This window comes from Lynx canadensis, chromosome A2 (assembly GCF_007474595.2).
Source record: "Lynx canadensis isolate LIC74 chromosome A2, mLynCan4.pri.v2, whole genome shotgun sequence".
Classification (NCBI taxonomy): Eukaryota; Metazoa; Chordata; class Mammalia; order Carnivora; family Felidae; genus Lynx; species Lynx canadensis.
The window spans coordinates 117,974,249-117,983,202 of record NC_044304.2 but is presented as its reverse complement, the minus strand read 5'-3'; positions in this window follow the sequence as shown (position 1 = coordinate 117,983,202).

Below are 8,954 nucleotides of genomic sequence, written 5' to 3'. Positions count from 1 at the left end.
GTACGGGGTTTGCCTTCCCAGAATCACGCCATTCTCGCAGCGAGCTCAGGTCCTGTGTCTGCAGGTGCCAGCTGAGGTTCTGGGTGGCAGGACAACTGTGGGCCAGGACCCCTGAGGCCAACAGCTTTCTGCTTCAAGCAATTCGTTCTCTGTTGTTTAAATGCACACTTTGTGGTCCTGAGAGCCTTCCATTTCATTCCCACAATACCGCACCAGGTTGGTATTATTATCCTTGTCCCTGTTTCGTGGGTAAGGAAAGCAGGATTTAGAAAGGTGTAGCATCTTATGCAATGGCCTGCGGCTAGCCCATGGCAGAGCCAGACTTCAATTTAAACAGTCTGGGTTTCTAACTGCTAGACTATGCGGGGATACTAGTGTCCTCCTAAGATGCCCAAGCTTAGAGACGTGTTCTGGAAAGTCGATGGGCACAGGAGTCAAGCAGCTTCACGGGTAAACTGAAGGGCAGAGAATTCACTGGCTTAGTAGGATCACAAACGTAGTAAGTCAAGGGCGAGTTGGAGATCATTTGGGGGGAGCCGGCTTCCCAGGTGGAACAGCTGCTTCACGCGTGTGGGGCTGGTGTGTGACATGCACACGAGTGACCTCGCCAGAAGGAGGCATCACAGCGGAGGTTCCCATCTTGCTCTGTTCCCCAAGCACCTCCCTCCTGGGATTGGGCCTCGGCTTCCTCATCTATCATCTGAAGGGAGATAGATTTTCAAGTCTTGCGTTCCGTTTCATCCCTCGAATTCGATAGCCACAGCAGCCAGGAAGGATGCTCCAATATGGAGGCAGTCATACTTCACCCAGCTGGATACGGGGCTCTAGTGGTGTGACCCCGGTAGAAAGCTTACAGAGTGGTGGCACTGGTTTGTCTCCCGTCCCCATTCTCTGCCGACAGGCAAACATGACCTCCTCTCCCCCCGCCGCCCGCTCCCAATGATAAAAGGACTTGGGGAGGCTTAAACTAAAGTATTATGGCTTTTCTCTAACTGCTCACTACCATCTTGGGCGAAATTTGTGCTTATATGTGAATGACTCTATACTCTTTTATCCTTCCCTGGAGCCATTTCATCCACCAGATTATGAGTCCTTGACTTAGGAAGTGAGATTTTACCTTTAACGTCCTAGAAAATCGCTGTAAGATACGTCACAAGGATGAAACAAAGTCATTTTTACCTGAGGCTTTGCTAACCCTTTTAGTCAGATGCTTTTGCATAAAGTATAATCCTGGGCGAATTTACTCTGCCAGGAGTTAATGCATTTAACAACGACGCATTATGGCAAACGCCACTGCCTGTCAGGTGTTTAACATCAGGATCATAAAGAACCTGTCTGCTCCAAGTCTGCTTTGTCTCTCATCTCCTCCCGGCAGATTGGCATTTGCTTCTGTTTTCTCAATCTGTGGATAAAAGACCAGAGGATTGCTTCAGGATTTGGACTTCTGTGTAGAACTGCATCAGCGTCGCAAGCCCCAAGACATCCTTTATTTCCTTACCAAAATCCAATGCAATTTGTATTCTGATTTGAAAGATCCCATTCGAGGTGACCTTTAGGATGACCCCTTAAAATAACCGACATGCCAGACCGCAGATCCCCATAGAGGCAGGGTCATTGTTTGTCTCTTGATACATTCAGCGGTCTGCATTCTAATGTTTATGTGTCCCCAAATAGTTTTATGATATATCATCATTCTTATCTTCGGCATTCTGATGCCTGTTTTCTTTACTTTATCTGTTAAGCAGAAGTATATTTCGTGTTCAAAGCGATACATCATAAAGGTAGAAAAAGGTGAACCCTTTGATATATTACAAGTCTCTCATAGCATGAAATAACTATTGCCTATTATTTTACTCCTGACGTTTTTATTTTTAAGGGAATTTCACTTGATTTGTGGTGCTGACACCTCTGATATGTTGTTTCCAGTGACCTTACATCCAAAATCAGTAGCGTGTGACATTTGATGGCCCAGATAAAAAACATTAATGGTGGAAGAGAGGGTTTATTTTCCTGGTCATAAATTAAGTTTAAATAACTCTGAATTTATTTTAAACTCTCCAGTACTTTTTACTGTCCAAGCAATAAATGTATTTATTACTGGGGGCCTACCTGGGTTTCCAACACAGAGCCCGGCTGCTTTGATTCCTTTCCTTCTCCCTCACAGAAAGCTCATCTCACCTGGAAAGGCCGATTGGCACAAACCGTTCTCTAATTTCCACCAGCAGGGATCAGAGAGAGGGCTGCTTGTCGGAGGGGTAAACCAAAAACGTTTTTGTTGCCGATCAGCTTAAGAAAAGGGGGAGTTCATAAAATACTCGCTGATGCGGGTAATCCAGTTCTGAACGAATTCTGTTCGGGAATTAGAAGTAGAGACCCAGGCGGGAGCAGTCACGGCCCGATCCCTCTACAGCCTCGTGTAAGGGCTTATGTTCCGTCCTGATGTAATTTTCACAGAAGGGGAAGCCCATTTCCTCATTTTGATCTTTACAACTTTCCATCTTTATGTGTATGTTTTTTGGTACTCACTCGCGAGATGTATCGTAAAATTGTGTGGAGGATTTCTCAGTAGAAAACATTTTATGATTTAAAATTTTCTATCTGTATGTTTGAAAATTGCCTTGTATATTTTTTATTGAGATATAATTCACATACCATAAAATTCGCCATTTTAAAGCGCACAGTTCAGTGGTTTTTAGTATATTCACAAGGTTGTGGAACCGTCACCACTGTCTAATCCCAGAACGTTTTCAGCACCTGAAAAAGAACCTCCTGTACCTGTTAGCAGCCACTCAGCACTCCTTCCTTTGCCTGGCCTCTGGCAACCACTAATCTAGCTTCTGAGTCTGTGGATTTGCCTCTTCTGGACACTTCACAGAAATGGAATCACAGGGGCGCCTGGGTGGCTCCGTCGGTTAAGCGTCTGACTTCGGCTCGGGTCATGATCTCGTGGTTTGTGAGTCAGGCTCTGTGCTGACAGCTTGGAGCCTGGAGCCTGATTCGGATTCTGTGTCTCCTCCTCTCTCTGCCCCTCCCCTCTCTGCCCCTCCCGTGATCATGCTCTGTCTCTCTCTGTCTCTCAGTAATAAATAAACGTTAAAAAAAATTAAAAAAAAAAAAGAAATGGAAACATACAATATGTGACTTTTTGAATATGGCTTTTTAAAAAAGTGTTTATTTATTTTGAGAGAGAGAGAGTGCAAGCAAGGGAGGGACAGAACCGAAGCAGGTTCCAGGCTCCGGGCTGTCGGCACAGAGCCCAATGTGGGGCTCGAACCCATCAGCCACGAGGTCATGACCTGAGCCGAAGTCAGATGCTTAACTGAGCCACCCGGGTGTCCCTGAATATGGCTTTTTTAATTTAGCATGTTTCCAAGATTCATCCATGTTGTGGCCTGTACCAGCACTCATTCCTTTTTGTAGCTGAATAATATCCCATTATATGGTTATACTACATTTTATTTATCTGTTCATCAGTGGATGGTTTTTTATTTAAAATTCCTGTCAAAAGTTGCCTTATACTTAATTCCTTGAGTATTGGTCCTGTTTGGGATATTTAAAAAGTTCGACCTTGGGGCGCCTGGGTGGCGCAGTCGGTTAAGCGTCCGACTTCAGCCAGGTCACGATCTCGCGGTCCGGGAGTTCGAGCCCCGCGTCAGGCTCTGGGCTGATGGCTCAGAGCCTGGAGCCTGTTTCTGATTCTGTGTCTCCCTCTCTCTCTGCCCCTCCCCCGTTCATGCTCTGTCTCTCTCTGTCCCAAAAATAAATAAACGTTGCAAAAAAATAAAAAAATAAAATAAAAAATAAAATAAAAAGTTCGACCTTTGAAAAAAATGCTATAAAGTATACGCTATTTTAATACCTTCAGTAATAACAACCACACATCACTTGTTGATTATGTATGAATTTGATCTGGCCACAAAATGGGAGGAAAGTAGAATCTAAGCAGCTCTTAATTATATGAGTAGGGTAGTAAAACAATAAGTCGTTTACTAAATCCAAATTCACATTTAAAGATTACATGTGGTTCTTGAATATATGGAATGCTGTTTAAATGGCTTTTCACAAAAAGTGGCCACCTGATCCCTCTTGGGACCTCAGGACACTTTTCCTTGGAGTACAGCGACATCCCATACATGTTTATCCTTCACTGGACTGGAAATTCTTTGTAGGCAGGAGCTGTATCTGCTTCATTTTTACCTCCAGAGCCCCAACAAAATGCTTGGTGGGTACAAGGCACTCAGAAAGCAAAAACTTGATGAATCAAACTGTACGCTCTTTTGCTCTCTGTGCTCAGTGAGAAAAAAAGAAGAGACTTCCAGAAAGCATTCTGATCATTGCCAGTTGGCTTCCCTTTACCATTTATGTAGAGAGAAGTAAACAGTTCACACTTGTGTGGCTTGATAAACGTCCACAGAGTGAAGACACCTGTGTGACCACCACGCAGGTCAAAAACCAGCCCCCCCCCCCCCCCCCCCCCCCGCCCCTGCCAGCCCTTCTCTCCAAAAGCAACCACTCTCCTCACTTGTAACACCATAGGTGATTTTGAACTTTACATAAATGGACCTTTCTCTTCTGCTCATGACATCTTCAAAATAAGGATAAAAAGCAAAGTTGGCAGACTTATAAATAAGCATATGCATGATATACAATCTTTAGATTCTAGGCAGCAAAGACTCAACTAATCTAAAGGGCAGAACACAATGCCCATTTTCACTTCTGACTACACTGAATTAAAAAAATAATCTCTCATGATTTCTTACGTTTTAATGATCATGCATTAAACTGCTTAACCTTCTGAGCATAGAAAAGTGTGAAGTAAGCCATGTTTGCCCATTTCCTTTCACCTTGGATATTTCTACTTGCATCCCTTCCTTCTCTCAAGGACTTTGTCTTTGTCTGGGCCACTGTCACCAAAATACCATAGACCAAGTGGGTGGCTTGGAAACAACGAGTATTTGTTTCTCACAGTTCTGGAAGCTGCAAAGTCCGAGATCAGGGGACCTGCAGATTCAGTGTCTAGTGAGGGTCTGCTTCCTAGTTCGTAGACAGATGGTGGGTGGTCTTCTCACTGTGCTCTCAAAGGGAAGAAGGGGTAAAGGAGGCTTTATAAGGGGACCAACCAATTCTATTCACAAGAGCTCTTCGCTCACAATCTAATCAATTCGTCAAAGCCCCACCTTTAAACGCCATAGTTTCAGCATATGAATTTGGGGGAAACACAAATATTCCGTCTATAGTAGACTCCTTCCTAGTTCCATTCCTCGGAAGTCATTGTAGAGGGTAAACTGATCAAACAGCAAAGCGTTCAATAACAACTATATTGGCCACCTCTTCCTAGCAGATCTCTCAGTATTTGAAAGGACGTGCATCCTGAGGGGGCACTAGAATTTGGGATGGTGTTGCTGTAAGCCTGGGTGTCCTGAGAACAGGGAGCTCAGAGGAATAAGCATCCGAGTTCAGCAAGTCTTTTGACAGAGTCTATCCTGTTATCCTTGAGGACCAGAGGGAGAAATGTGTGACTGGCAGAATTACAGCCTGACACTGAACGGGGAAGTAAAACTAATTCAGCAGATGACAGAATTATGACGCAAAAAGGTCTTGACGGTCTGGAGCGATAGCCTCAAACCCACTGAATTTAAGGGTGATAAACATAAGTTTCTGTTATCGAGATAAATAACTAATGACACACCTACAGGATGAGAGAGGCTGACTGACATCCATTCGGGTGTAAAAATAAGTCCCAAGGATTTCAGTTGATTATAAGGGCAACATGATGTGACTGCCAACATACTACTTTAATCACAGGAGACGATGAGGCCACTGTTCCTCTTTTTTTCTGCCATAGTCAGAAGCATCTGGTGTATTTTATTTGCTTTCGAGCATCACATTTAAAAAGGAAGATGGTAAAACTCGCGAGGGTTGAGGAAGGAGGAAAGGATAATAAATGGTGGGGAAGCCCGGGGAAGATACCAGGAATGATGGGAGGGGATGGGCATCCTTAGTCCCAGGTGGTCTACAGACGGCTCTCTCACATCTGAAGGGAGGTGAGAGGTAGCACGGAGGAGAGCTGCTAACTTAGGTATGACCTCAGAAGGCATCTGACCTTTTTGCAAGTTGTGAATGGGCTGGGACCAGATGATCACTAAGTTCATTCCAGGAAAAAAAAAAGCTATGAGTGTTATGCCCCGTAGAAACCAGAGTTGGATGTGGTTCAGTCGTAGAGTAGTATCCCACTCAAGAATAGTTTAGCAGCCAGACTTCATTAAAAACCAATGCGGGTGAAAACTTAACTTTTCTCAAAGGACACTCTATTTACCCCTCACTCATTGTGATCCAGCCACCTCCCGCTCCTCTGCTACCTTAATCCTTCTAAAAGCCCCCAGAAGAGAACTAGCATTTGTCAAACACTTGAGACGTGCCGGATCACTTTTACACGTAGGGTCTCATTTAATTTTCCCAGGAACCCTGCAAAAGATACATGATGATGACGATGATGATTTTATGTGTGAGAAAAGGCCTCTCAGAAAGCATCATTGGCCCAAGGTCGCGGCTGGTCAGGGAAGCCCGGGATTTGAATGGAGGCCTTTCTCTCCCCGTGGCAGCAGCCTCACAGAGCTTAGCTGCGTTTGTCTGAAGTCAGCCTGTCCTGTCGGCCACGGCTGACAGATCTGGCTCCGTGCTTCCGGCCTGGCTTTCGATCTAGGGACAGAGAAACAGGCTGATGTCATGTGGCAGCGTGTTTTTTCCTAAGAGAACCTTTCCCCTGTTCTCTAGTTTGCCCTTCCGTGTCAGTATTCCTCTGCTTCCGGCCCTCTCAGTGTCCAAAGTGCAGATGAGCCCTTCTCATACTCACCGAGAAACGCAGTGTAGCGTGAGCTGAGCCAAAGAGCAAGGACTCCGGGTGACAATTTTGCATTTCCTTTAGACCGCTGCCAACGCCAGATGCTTGACCCACCACTAGTCCGCTCGTCTTTCAGGTACGTGGCTAGCTCTTCAGTCTCACAAAGGCCTCTCCAGAGTCAACCAGAGACATAGGAGGTGTTTTCAGTTAATTATATCATGGCGGATAAGGCGTGCTTCAGGGGTAGGACAGTAGGCTCCAGGGCACGTTGGCCCTAGTTGAGTCATAAGGTGACGCTCCTACGTGCGAAAGAAGATTGGCTGTCCACACGCAGTGCCTAGTTCCGTGCCAACAAATGTGTCTCCAATGAATAAGTGAATGAATGAAGGCATGCTGAGTGTCCCGCTCAGCCAACTCCCACCTGTCAGTGAGGCAGGCCGGGAAAGCTGCCGCTTCCTGCCAGCCTGAGTCTGCGGTGGCTCGAGAAAGTTCTGATTTTTGAGAGTCAAGGAGGAGGCACATTGTACAAGGCATAGTAACCGTGTCCTCTTGTTCCTGAAATAATTTATTAACGGGGCAAAGTTGGTCCCAGTGTGTGCAAAAAAAAAAAAAAAGAAGGAAAGAGAAAAAAAAAAAGAAAATTTGATTCTACAGACCAGACCTCATCAGAGTCAGACCGAGGACAGCTTTGAAAAGTCTTTTAAGCACACCACATATGGAGAATTCTGAAGAGCCACATCCATTTTCTTGTACCCATTTGATCCAGAGGAGAAAAGCCGTGCAAAGCATGCGTGGCAGAGGAAAATGGGTAACGGGGCAAGAAAACCCTATACAGTAAGAAGAAAAAGTCTGACCTTTTAGTGTCTTTATGGAAGAGGCGGTTCGGGTCACTCTGTCTCGGTGAAGGACAAAGCTTCAGGGAGGAAAGCTGACCTTCCCATGCCTGGGGCTGAATCTAGAGCTGAGCACTGTGGTGAGTTCCAGCGGGAGGGTCCCTCCCGTGCAGGAAGGCAACATCTCACTAGTGTGGGGCACTGATGAGGACCTGATAAGCTCTTTCATTCATTACTGATGGATGCCTTCCAGAAGATCTCCGCAGACACAACACCTCGGCCAATTACGTGAAGGCCTTTCCCCCCCTGCTCTTCATCATTTACCCCAACACCCTTTCACTGCCAGGAATTCATGCTTTGTCAGTGGTCACCGACACTTCTGATTTTACTTGGAGGCTTGGGAGGGTTGGGAAGTGAAGGAGGAAAGAAGGAAGCCCTGGAGTTCGGTTGTCTCTTGCATTTTCAGCAGGGCCGCCTGGTTGCTCACAGCCAGTAATGGTGAGCAAAAGGCTGTGAAAACCAGAACCCCCCCCAACCCCATTTCAGACCCTCCCCCATCACCGACTAATTGATTAACCAAGGGTTCGTGAAGAGAATGATTTGATGAGGGTAATTTATAGAGATGGTATCTTTTGTCATCATTTGTCTTTGAAAACATAGAAGAAAACTACTTTCAAGAGGACATAGCCCGCCAACATGAGCAATGGTGGACGGGGCATCATCAGTTACAGCAGACTGCTCAATTTTGTACCTTTTCAGCCAGTCAAATATCCAATAACCACGAAGGGAGGGGAAAAAAAAAACCCCACATCTTCACTTTCTGTGTTTTAAACTTTTCCAGCACTGGCTTATGAAAATATTTGGGGTTGTTCACTGCTCTGCTCTCTGTAGCATAAACATTTATTTAAATGGGGCTGTCTCTAGTAATGAAGAATGAAGGAAAAACAATGGTCTGATTTTGACAAATTAACTTGTGATTTGGAGAGTCAGTGAAGCAGGGAAGAGACATTCCTAACTATACTAATTAAATGAGCTTGCAACATTTATTTTAATGCAATGGAACCAGCCATATGAAGATGAACATTTTAATTTATTTTGCAGTGACATTATGAAAAATCTCACTGCTGCAGATTATCTACAAAAACAAATCTCATCAGCATCTAGGTTTGTGCAGGAAATTTCCATCTTTCACACGAGCCTGACCTTCCCCAGTGGAAGCAAGTACGAACGAGCTAAGTTACTTGAAAAGTTTTTCTGAAGGTTGTCTTTCCACTGAGGCC